The 10186-nt window shown below is 33.8% G+C and overlaps 1 protein-coding gene across 2 annotated transcripts in view; it reads left to right on the top strand.

Annotated features, from left to right (window-relative positions):
- Positions 1 to 2706: 2706 nt before the first annotated feature.
- LOC144435134 (uncharacterized) overlaps positions 2707 to 10186 on the top strand; it is a 19564-nt gene continuing 12084 nt past the window's right edge. For both annotated transcript variants that reach the window (XM_078123695.1, XM_078123694.1), the window contains exons 1-2: positions 2707 to 2814; positions 4681 to 4754. The gene's annotated coding sequence lies outside the window, so the exon portion shown is untranslated. The remainder of the gene's footprint in view (positions 2815 to 4680; positions 4755 to 10186) is intronic.

The raw sequence follows: 10186 nt of genomic DNA, 5'->3' as shown, positions 1-10186 counted from the left end.
TGTACACTAAATGTTCAGTTTAAATTTGTACAATTTTGTCATTGTTGAGCAAAAGCATGTCATGTCTAGGCGTAAAAAAATTGTGTGGTTCCCATTACATTAAAGTTCTTCTTCTGAAGTTTCACCTGTTATTTCACCGTTCTGTTTTTACATTTTTGTAACCTCCCCCACCAAAAAACCTCGGTGAATCTCTCTCTCAAATCCCGTTTTGCTCTTCGTTTGAGCCAAAGAAAAGTACTCCTTACACTTAGTCCCACTTATTGGCAGTCCGTAAACTAGTTTGCATTTCTAGGTCTTTTATAAATCACATTTTGTGGACCGTAAGATTTTCTGGGTAGTGCATTTAAAAGTCAGATGATGTTACATTCAATTGAGATAGATATGTATTTCACTTTGTTTTATGATTGAACACTGTGAGTCGACGAGGGTTACATTTAAGTAATCACGTGGGAAATTATATGTAAGTACATGTTAAAGTGACACAAGAGTTTATAAGCTTTTTTTTACTCAAGTGAAAATACTTTCAAAAAAATCTTCATTTAAAGTATTCTAGTCTAATGTTAATGTAGATACATATGGATCCTATGATACTACAACTTGTGTTCTAGCATTGTTCGAATTGTTTATTGCATATAGGAAGTTCCTGTACATTTTTTGTTACGTATAATAAATTACGTCATTGGGTCGTTTATAAGTTATATCTTGATACTAGATTCGAGTTCAGTCAATTGCAAGTGATGGTTAAGTATACATCAGTAAGTAGAATACTGTGTGAGACTTCTAATATGCAAAATATTACACCCCAAAAAGCATGTAAATTCAGATTGTGCCCCTTTAAAAACATTATTCTGTAAACTGGGTGATTCTAACTCAAACTGGCGACGAGGGATGGTTTAATTATTAAGTGGAATTTAACACCAACTAGGCAAATAACTGTGAATGACCCGTTTATTAATCTTTTCATATAAGGGTAAGTGTACTATTAGACAAAATGCTGCATGAAAGTTATGGTATTGTGTGAAAAAGAAACATCCATTTGTATTGCGATCTACAGATTTACAAGCGTAATTCTCAGTTTGGTTTAGTTGACGCTTTTTTCTGGGTTTTTTTAATGAATATTTCTATGCCTTTATCCTTACTTGCCCACACGTGGTTGGTTCAGCTGCCACCTATTTAAAACTATTGTGTCCCCAAAATGGAATAAAATTCTTTACTAACATCGCCAAAAGCTAGTCCTTTCAATGTGTGTTGTCGCATATTGTATTAGAGTAGAGATCGTAGTTCAGAAACGTGCGGGTATTCCTCTGACAGGTGCGGCCAACGAAGCCGATAAGACTTATTGTCAAAAAGTTATCCAATTAATCACAGTGCAAATTTTCTTGATGGTCACCGGGGTTAGGTACGGAGACTTAATGAGGACACAGGAGTAGATTTTTTTTGCCTCCGTAGTTGGGGGAAGGGTTACAATTGTCGGTGGTACGGGAGGGAAGTGTGATTTTCCAGTCACTGGGAGAGGAGAGAACTGAACTGAAGGCAACTTTTCTAATGGTAAAATGTTATCGACATATTTGGAGGAAAGTACGTTCGTTAGAATTAATATCAACATTGCAATTACAGGGCGATATTTATAGCATATCCCGATTCACTACACACTTTTTCAAGCGTCTAATAAGGGAATCTAGCAGAATATATGGCAGTGGAGGGGGCTGAGGAGAAATCGTTTTGCTCACGAATACCTTTGCAGCCTCCCCTTGAAGTTGACCCAAATCCCCCACCCACCCACCAGACGGTACAGTGAGATATTTCTTGTGTACACCTGTGATTGCTCCAGATATTTAATTTTGTTCAGCCAGAGCAAGAAATCGTAAACAGAATATAACCCACTTTCAGACCATTAAATGATGAGGCTCCCCTCCCCCTCACACCCCAAATTTGTGTGTGTCTCCATTTTCAGCCCCCTCCCCCAGGTAATTTTTCGAAACTAAAAGAGAGAACTATAATATCCAAGAAATTAAAAAAAAACTTGTAACGGTAGAGTCCTATACTAGTGGTATGTTTTTTTGTGTGTATTATATATAAAGTTTTTGCCAGTATATCTGTGTAACATTGGTATTTGGGCCTTATTGGCTATTTTTTAAAATAGATATTTACATATGAGGAGAATACACAACAATGATTATTTTTCATGACATCTGTAGGATAAATTTGAAAATAGCGTGCGAATATTGGAAATCACGTTCCCTTGCGACCTTTTTAGAGCTGTTACCATCCAACGTACGTGATGTTGTGACCTTGAGTTGAAAACATCATGTGGCTGTAGATATGTGGTGCCATATTTACGTGTGGAAAATACGATGTATCAAATTTTACAATACTAGATAAAACCAGAGAATAAGTAACCCACTCAGTTACCATACGTGCAATGTGTTTTATTTGAAGTACTCACTATATTCAAGCTATTGACATGTGTGAGTTGATTCTGATTTTGATTAAAATGCTGTAAGAAGGGATTAGTTAAATTTAAAAAAGAAAGAAAATAATATTACAAAGAATTTCTGACGTCAATGAAGCGTTACCGTTGCTAAACTGTGCTACATTCAACATTGTGGCACAGATGTACCATCCATGATGACTATTCAAAATGTTTGTTGATGAATATTCATGAGGTTGATTATTTCCGAACGGATGTGTCGTCACTACAACGGCTGTGGAATTCTCTGACGTTGCCGTCAACTAAGTCGGCCGGGTATCGTGCCCTAACTCCCGACGACTTATTTTTTCGCTTTAAGGCACTTCCGTAGCGGTGTTTTCGAGGTAAGTATATCTCAAATCATGTATATGCTAATGTATTTCATCAATGTGATTTCAACAAGAGATGACATTTAAGGGATGAGTGGAAAAAAATCTAAAAATATTTGGTGAAATTAAGAAAATCAAAATGGTTCCAACAGAATTGATTAGTAACTGTCCAACTAGAGGCGTCATTATTTTGAAATGAACATTTAGTTGTTAATAATTTGTTACATTATGATATCATTATATTTTGAATATTGTTTTTTTTTAAAAAACAAATATATAATTAGTTTTGCAAATTTGTTACATTTCTGACTTGGACTGGTTTTTGCCTCCATGTTGTCAGGGGATTAAAATCTAAAATTATGCGATTTGTCGTGAACAGCTTGCATCAGTCACTGTCCACCGGAGTGTCAACCGTGATTTTATTCAACAAGGTGTTGGCTACATTCAATTGTGATCAGTTTATTAGTTAGCAAGTCAATAGTACCATCACAACTCGGCTGAAATATTAATTAAACTCGTTTATTTATATTGTCACATTTTTTCTTATTTTACAACTCGATATAAACTTCATATATTGGGATTATTATACGTTTCCTTTTAACCGTAAATCAGACGATTTATTCCAACTAAAAAGCAGTGCTTTTCAGCTCAAAGTTTTTGGATTTCGTTTGATTTGAAAGTATTAGAATACTATAATGAGATTTTATTATGAAGTTTTTCACACCGGGTTTTATTATGTTTAAAACCGCATATGAAAATAAATAAACTATACCAGGGTCATAGATCATGTCAGCAAAAATAGTTTAGTAAGTGAATTCTGGGTATTTTATGAAAATTCAAATATGCCGAGAGGAAGATGAGATTAAAAACAAGGTTCAAAAATGTTGAAAAGAATTGACGAGTGTAAATATTGCTTATGTTGTAAGTGGATCTGTTCTAAAACCACATATTTGAATACTGAAGTCAAACAAACAAACAAACAAACAAACAAACAAACAAACAAACAACAATTCATCGAACAGGGCCCAGGTTTCTCAACCAGTACATTTGTATTCGATAACAAATTGAATTAATTGTGTCAATCTCATTCAAGTTCCGCTGGAAATGTTCGTTTATGGTGTCGTAAAACAGTCAAATTAATAAGTTCAAGTATAACCTAGATAAACAACATTCACATCGTTAGCTACAACATAACAATTAAGTACAACAATAAACGTGGCTTCCTTGCTTGCATTGTTCCAAACGTCTCTGCGTCCAGAACTACTATAAAACAATTTACTTTCAACGATAAACATTATGAAATACTTTAATCTGACTTCTCACTCTTTTTTTTTACGTTCCTCCAAGAGTTCCGTCCGGTCAATCGAAGATTTTAAAATCATTTTAGGGGCGAGATCAATAGTTCAATGTAGGATAAATAGCTGAATTCTTTTAGTGAGGCCTCAGGACCCCCTCCCCCACCCCTTCTAACGAAATTGGCTGAAATCGGACAGCACAATCAATTTCTGTAGTAGTATGTAGTGCTATGAATACAAAACCAGTATGTAGTGAGGAAAAATAGTTCTTTTGCTGACACTTTATTTTATTTCAGTGCAATGCATTTACTATAGCGAAAATTCTTCTGTTTCTCAATTTGACGATGGTTTTTTTTTTTTTTTTTTTTTTTTTTTTTTTTTTAGAAATATTTGCATTCAGGGGTACAGACAGATCCATTAAAAGTAAAAACAGTTTTGTAGGATGAGAGCTAAATTGGCTGAAAACCCCTCACCCCCAGAGTAAAAGAATTTAGTTTTTTATCCTACACTAAACTATTGATCTCGCCCCTTAACTTAGAGTGGAATGAATCAATTTGACTCAATATTTTATGATCTTACGTTACAGCTAGCGGTTCTGAGAGATAAATAATTATTTACTTGACAGACAAAATGATGACCTTACGATATTATACTAATTAGGTAAGACTTTGTTTTCTGTCTTTATATGTATGTATCTGTGTGCCCTCCCTATCTCTCTTTTGTCAGACCTGACTGACTGCTTACCTCTGTCTCACTGTTTTTGTCTCTGTTTGTTTGTTTGTTTGTTTGTTTGTTTGTCTGTCTGTCTGTCTGTCTGTCTGTCTGTCTGTCTGTCTGTCTGTTTGTTTGTTTGTTTGTTTGTTTGTTTGTCTGTCTGTCTGTCTGTCTGTCCATCCATCCGCATGTCGTGTGTGTATGCGTATGTGTGTATGTGTGTATGTATGTATGTATGTATGTATGTATGTATGTATGTATGTATGTATGTATGTATGTATGTATATATGTATGTGTGTGTGTATGTATGTATGTATGTATGTATGTATGTATGTATGTGTGTGTATGTATGTGTGTATGTATGTGTGTGTATATATGTATGTATGTATGTATGTATGTATGTATGTATGTATGTATGTATGTATGTATGTATGTATGTGTGTGTGTGTGTGTATACGTGTGTACGTGTGTGTGTGTGTGTATGTATGTGTATTGGTTATGGTTTTTAATACATTAGATAAATATCTCCATATACAATGATATACTGATTCACTAAATCATCAAATATTTCACTGCGTTTTCCTAATATTTGCATGATTGCGCATTTCATTCCAATTCAGTTTTTCTATTTATCTAAATATTGTATTTATGTGTACATAATTAAAAGCACTTAATTCTTTTACAAACTAATTATGCAGCTGAATATCTCCAAATGATATGACTGTCACAAATTATGTCACAATGAATAATTTCTGGTAAGCGAATATAATCACCATGTGATCACCAAAAAATCATATTCTTAGAATTTGTTTTCACTTTACCGGTTCAATGAATGCACGAGAATGGGTCATTGCTCGCGTTTACATGCCGGATTGCACGCTCTCTCCACATGTACGGGCTGTGACGATGTATTTAATACGGTGTTGCAACATTTGATTTGATGTTTTACAACAGCCGCTGGTACAACTGACGTCATTTTCAAAATAATCCTTAATTGAACCACGGCCTGTAATTCTTAAATGGAAGTATTTCTCCATTGTAGCTGTCCCAAATATATTGGTTTTATTCAAATGCTTTATTTTCATCGAGTTTTAAGTTTATCAAATATTTGTTAAAATCAAATTTTGGTTTTCATGTAAAACCAGAAAGCTCTATTAGACCGTAAACATCTTTCAGAAAAAAAGTGGAGAAAATATTTTACAAACGCAGTCTTTAAAAATAAGGTTCTACTACTCTGTGTTAAATTTCAAAACCCTTCACACCTCCAATGATAACAGGTTCTGTATTTACTACATGTACTACTAATTTGAAATACAGTGCTGGGTTTCCGGTAGTATTATAAAGTGTTTACCATCATGTCTTTTCATTGCATCGATCGTAGTGATGTGACCGTTACAATCATGGTTACACCATATATGAGTATAATATAATATAATATAATATAATATAATATAATATAGTATAATATATATATCATATGTCGCACTGTGACTTGCGAACGTTCGTTTGTGGAGGGGAGAGAGAGGGTTGTTCTTATTGAGCTTGTGTGACATTGTGGGGTCGTCCCCGAGACTGTTAAAATCGATTACGTCGGGTTAAGAGATTTTTTAGGCGAAAAAAAAGATAATTGTGTGTTTCTGATTATATGGCCCCAGAAAATAGGGTAGGTGCAAATGTAGTTCGGGATTTTTATTCTTTTTTATCGTGTTAATTGTTTTTATTTTCGAAAATATTGCTTCGACCCCCAACCACCAACATGTCGTTCAGAATTCACCTTTTGTGATAGTTTGGTGAAATATGTACAGACATCACTGGGGATAGAAAACAAACGTGTATGAAGGTCAAGAAGACAAAGAATTTCTTATATTTTTGTTTTAAATGTTTATAAAATTGTCTAGGGTCGGCGGCTTTAAACTAGGGTTGGTTGGGTTATCAGAAACACACAATTTTTTTTTGCTTTAAGTATTAAAATGTCATTAAATGACAAACTCGACAACATTTACTTATTACAATGATTGATACATTTTGGTAAATATTGATAGCATTCTAATTTTACACAACTGTCATACAAATATATACGTTTTATCTCATAGAATCTGAATCCTCAACTATAAAAAAATGTCACAGATCCTTTTACAATTAAAATCACAAAACCTGAAACAAATTGTTGTATGGCTCGACAAATATCTTACTAACACTGCTACATTTTATCTTTTGGCTCAGCAAAAATCTTACTAACGGAGATAATTGTTGAACAATGTTTTAAAGACTTTTGTTGAGCCAGACGATAAAATGTAGCACTGTTGGTAAGATGTTTGTTGAGCCAGATGATAAAATGTATTATACTACGGCTAGACCGACTTCGCCAATCAGAGGCCTTGATTTCGGTTGGTTATACGGAGCCATAACCCACTCTTTCTTAGGGGTGTGACCTATACGCTCAGCACTCAATTTGCATGCAACAAATTACACAAAATTTTGAAAAAGATCCGTTTGAGCCAATCACGCCGTACTATAAGTAAGATAGACAACTCGTTCGGTAGGGTTATGTGCCAAAACCTCGGGGCTACGCCCCCCTCGTTTATTGGCACATAACCCTCCCGACCGAGTTGTCTATCCATTACATAGTGTTGGTAAGATTTTTTGTTGAGTCAGACGAAAAAATGTAGTAGTGTTGGTAAGATTTTTGTTGAGCCATACAATTGTTTGTTTAAGGTTTTCTTGATTTTAATTGTATCTCCAGTAATGAAACACAAACTTTTTGTGTTTTCAGCGATAATTTCACGGGATTGTTTGAAGAATTATTTTCATAATTTCTTCAAACTGTCTCCCCTATCAATGAGGATCTGTAAACGTGTTACAATAAAAGTTGAGTTATTCCTAAATAAAGTCTATACTCTAGGCAGTAACATTTACCATGTAATATAGCGTTGGGAATGGGAAGTTGTTGCTCTACTCCAGGTAACTATTAAGCGTATTTACCGAGCAGTCATAGTTACACAGGGAGGACTGAGTTCTCTCAGCGCACGGTAAAGAATCACTCACAACAGCTTTTAACTGGAAGGGGACATGGTTTGTTTATTTTATCTTAATTCAAATTGTTTAGCAAATGAAATAAATTGTAAAGTTTAACTTAATAATTATTTATTATAGTTATGAAACAATCACTGGAAATGAAGCAAAATTCAATATCGCAGTAATTTGGTAGGTTTTGTTTTAAATGCAAAATTAAGCATACTTCTATTTGTTTACATTATCTACAGCTGAGCCTGTTATGATAGGACATAGTTACACAATGTAAAACATTTTAAAATAAATTTACTCTTCAGAAATCTATTTATCCGTTGTTGTTTTCCTCATTAAATCATTCCTCGATAGATAATGTTGTAATCTAAAACCCTCACAGGTTTCAGTATGTGCGGAAGTAGGGTTTATTAAAAAAAAAGACAGATTGCTAATGAATGGCCTCACTAAGCTTAATATGCTTCTATATGAATAAGAAAAGTAGACTTTAACAATAACACGATTAATTATGCATCATTCTTTAGGATGTATAAACTAAAAGAAATTAATCATATACATGTGTACATTTAAACCGAATTTTCAAACTGCTGTTGTTGAGCATCAAATCATCAGATTCTTGGTGTACTTTTGGTAAGGATGTCATACAGAAAAGTCAGACTTTATATTGTGATTTGGTATAGGACGATCATTTGAAAAATTAGGTCATTGTAATCAAAAACTTTAATTAACACAGAATGTGTCTCGCCTGTTTATTTGCTGGAAAATCTAAGTTATTCCAATCCTCAAACTTTGCCATACGAGAGCTTGTTTTTGACCCTTTTAACCACCTGTAATTTTTTCTAAGAAATTAGTGATAGAATGTTTTCTGATACACTTAAAACAATATTCGGCGGCGGCCATTTTGAATCTAAAACGGATCAAGATCAACTTTGACCTCTACTACCACATTTTGCATGGTGACCCCCCACCTTTGTTTAGGTTTAGAGGAAAAATTTAACTGCACGACCAAATCCTTGTTAATGTGTGATTCGTTAAAAGATAAAAAGTGTGTAAAATGTTTATTGTTGTAAGTACAATAACAAATATTTTAAACATTTTTTAAAATATGTGTTTTTAAAAAAAGAATGTTTTTGAGTTACAAACACATGCTGTTTCACATAGGTTTTTTTTTGAAGTAGGAAAACATAGTAGGGTTGTCTTAAGAATTCAAAAATCAAAATAATTAAATACCTGTTTGTCATCCATATGACCACATTAGGACTTTTATTGCCGAGATGCATATACAGACAACATTACACGTAATAACTCTAAAATCATTGGCATTGAAAAAACAGTATTAAACAAATAATCTTGGTTAACGTTTCTCAATCACAGCAGTTTTTGAGTTTGATTAATTTTATCTGATAGAGACGATACAGTTTGTAAATGTCATCAGATAATGTGACTGTAAGCTGACGTAGAAAACATAGAATTGTTAATTCATAAAGCTAAAATTTATAGACCATTAATTTGTATCATACCAAAGACAAATCGTGTGTGTGTGTGTGTGTGTGTGTGTGTGTGTGTGTGTGTGTGTGTGTGTGTGTGTGTGTGTGTGTGTGTGTGTGTGTGTTATCAGTTTGATCACGTCCATCTTTAGTTGAATTGATTTCCAGTCTTCCTATGCTGAAATTTTATTGTGAAATTTGTGATATTATGAACAAGTGTTATATCTATCATCATTTAAAGATTTGTGTTCGGGTTTTATTTAACTACTTATCTGACGTACACTAAGCGTGTGATGCAGCGATTGTTAATGATATGATTGACGCACATGTCTGTCACTCTAAGATGGATCTAATGTCAGGGTGTAGATCGTGTACAACTGTTACTGTTATTTGTATGCATAAAGTGAAAACTACAATACCAAACGATTCATACGACCATTTCTCTGTGATGCTGTGATATATAACAATGTGGAATTGGTAAAACTTTGAATATAATTAAAAGGACGGGAAATATTTGATGTTAACATTGTAGATCACGCTAACCAACATGTTATTTTCAGTGGTTGTGTTCACGTGAAAGAAGCGTGATTGGAGTGAAAAGATCCTAAATGATGTGACAGTTGGTGCTAATCCGTATAATTCACTAGTGTTCATCAATATATGCAGAAGAACACTGGATATTTACCAGTCGTATTTATGTAACTAATAGTTACATTTCATGTTACTCAGCGTTCTTTATTACCGGATTTTGTATTGTGATGGACACTTTATAAACCGGTCATTGAGTTCCTGCTACAGACATTGACAATGCTATCATCGACATTCAAAAAATAAACCATTTTATGTGTGTCTACTTGAAGTAAATTA

This window comes from Glandiceps talaboti, chromosome 5 (assembly GCF_964340395.1).
Source record: "Glandiceps talaboti chromosome 5, keGlaTala1.1, whole genome shotgun sequence".
NCBI classification, from domain to species: domain Eukaryota; kingdom Metazoa; phylum Hemichordata; class Enteropneusta; family Spengelidae; genus Glandiceps; species Glandiceps talaboti.
The sequence above is the reverse complement of the archived record's forward strand: the minus strand, read 5'-3'. Positions and strand labels throughout refer to the sequence as shown.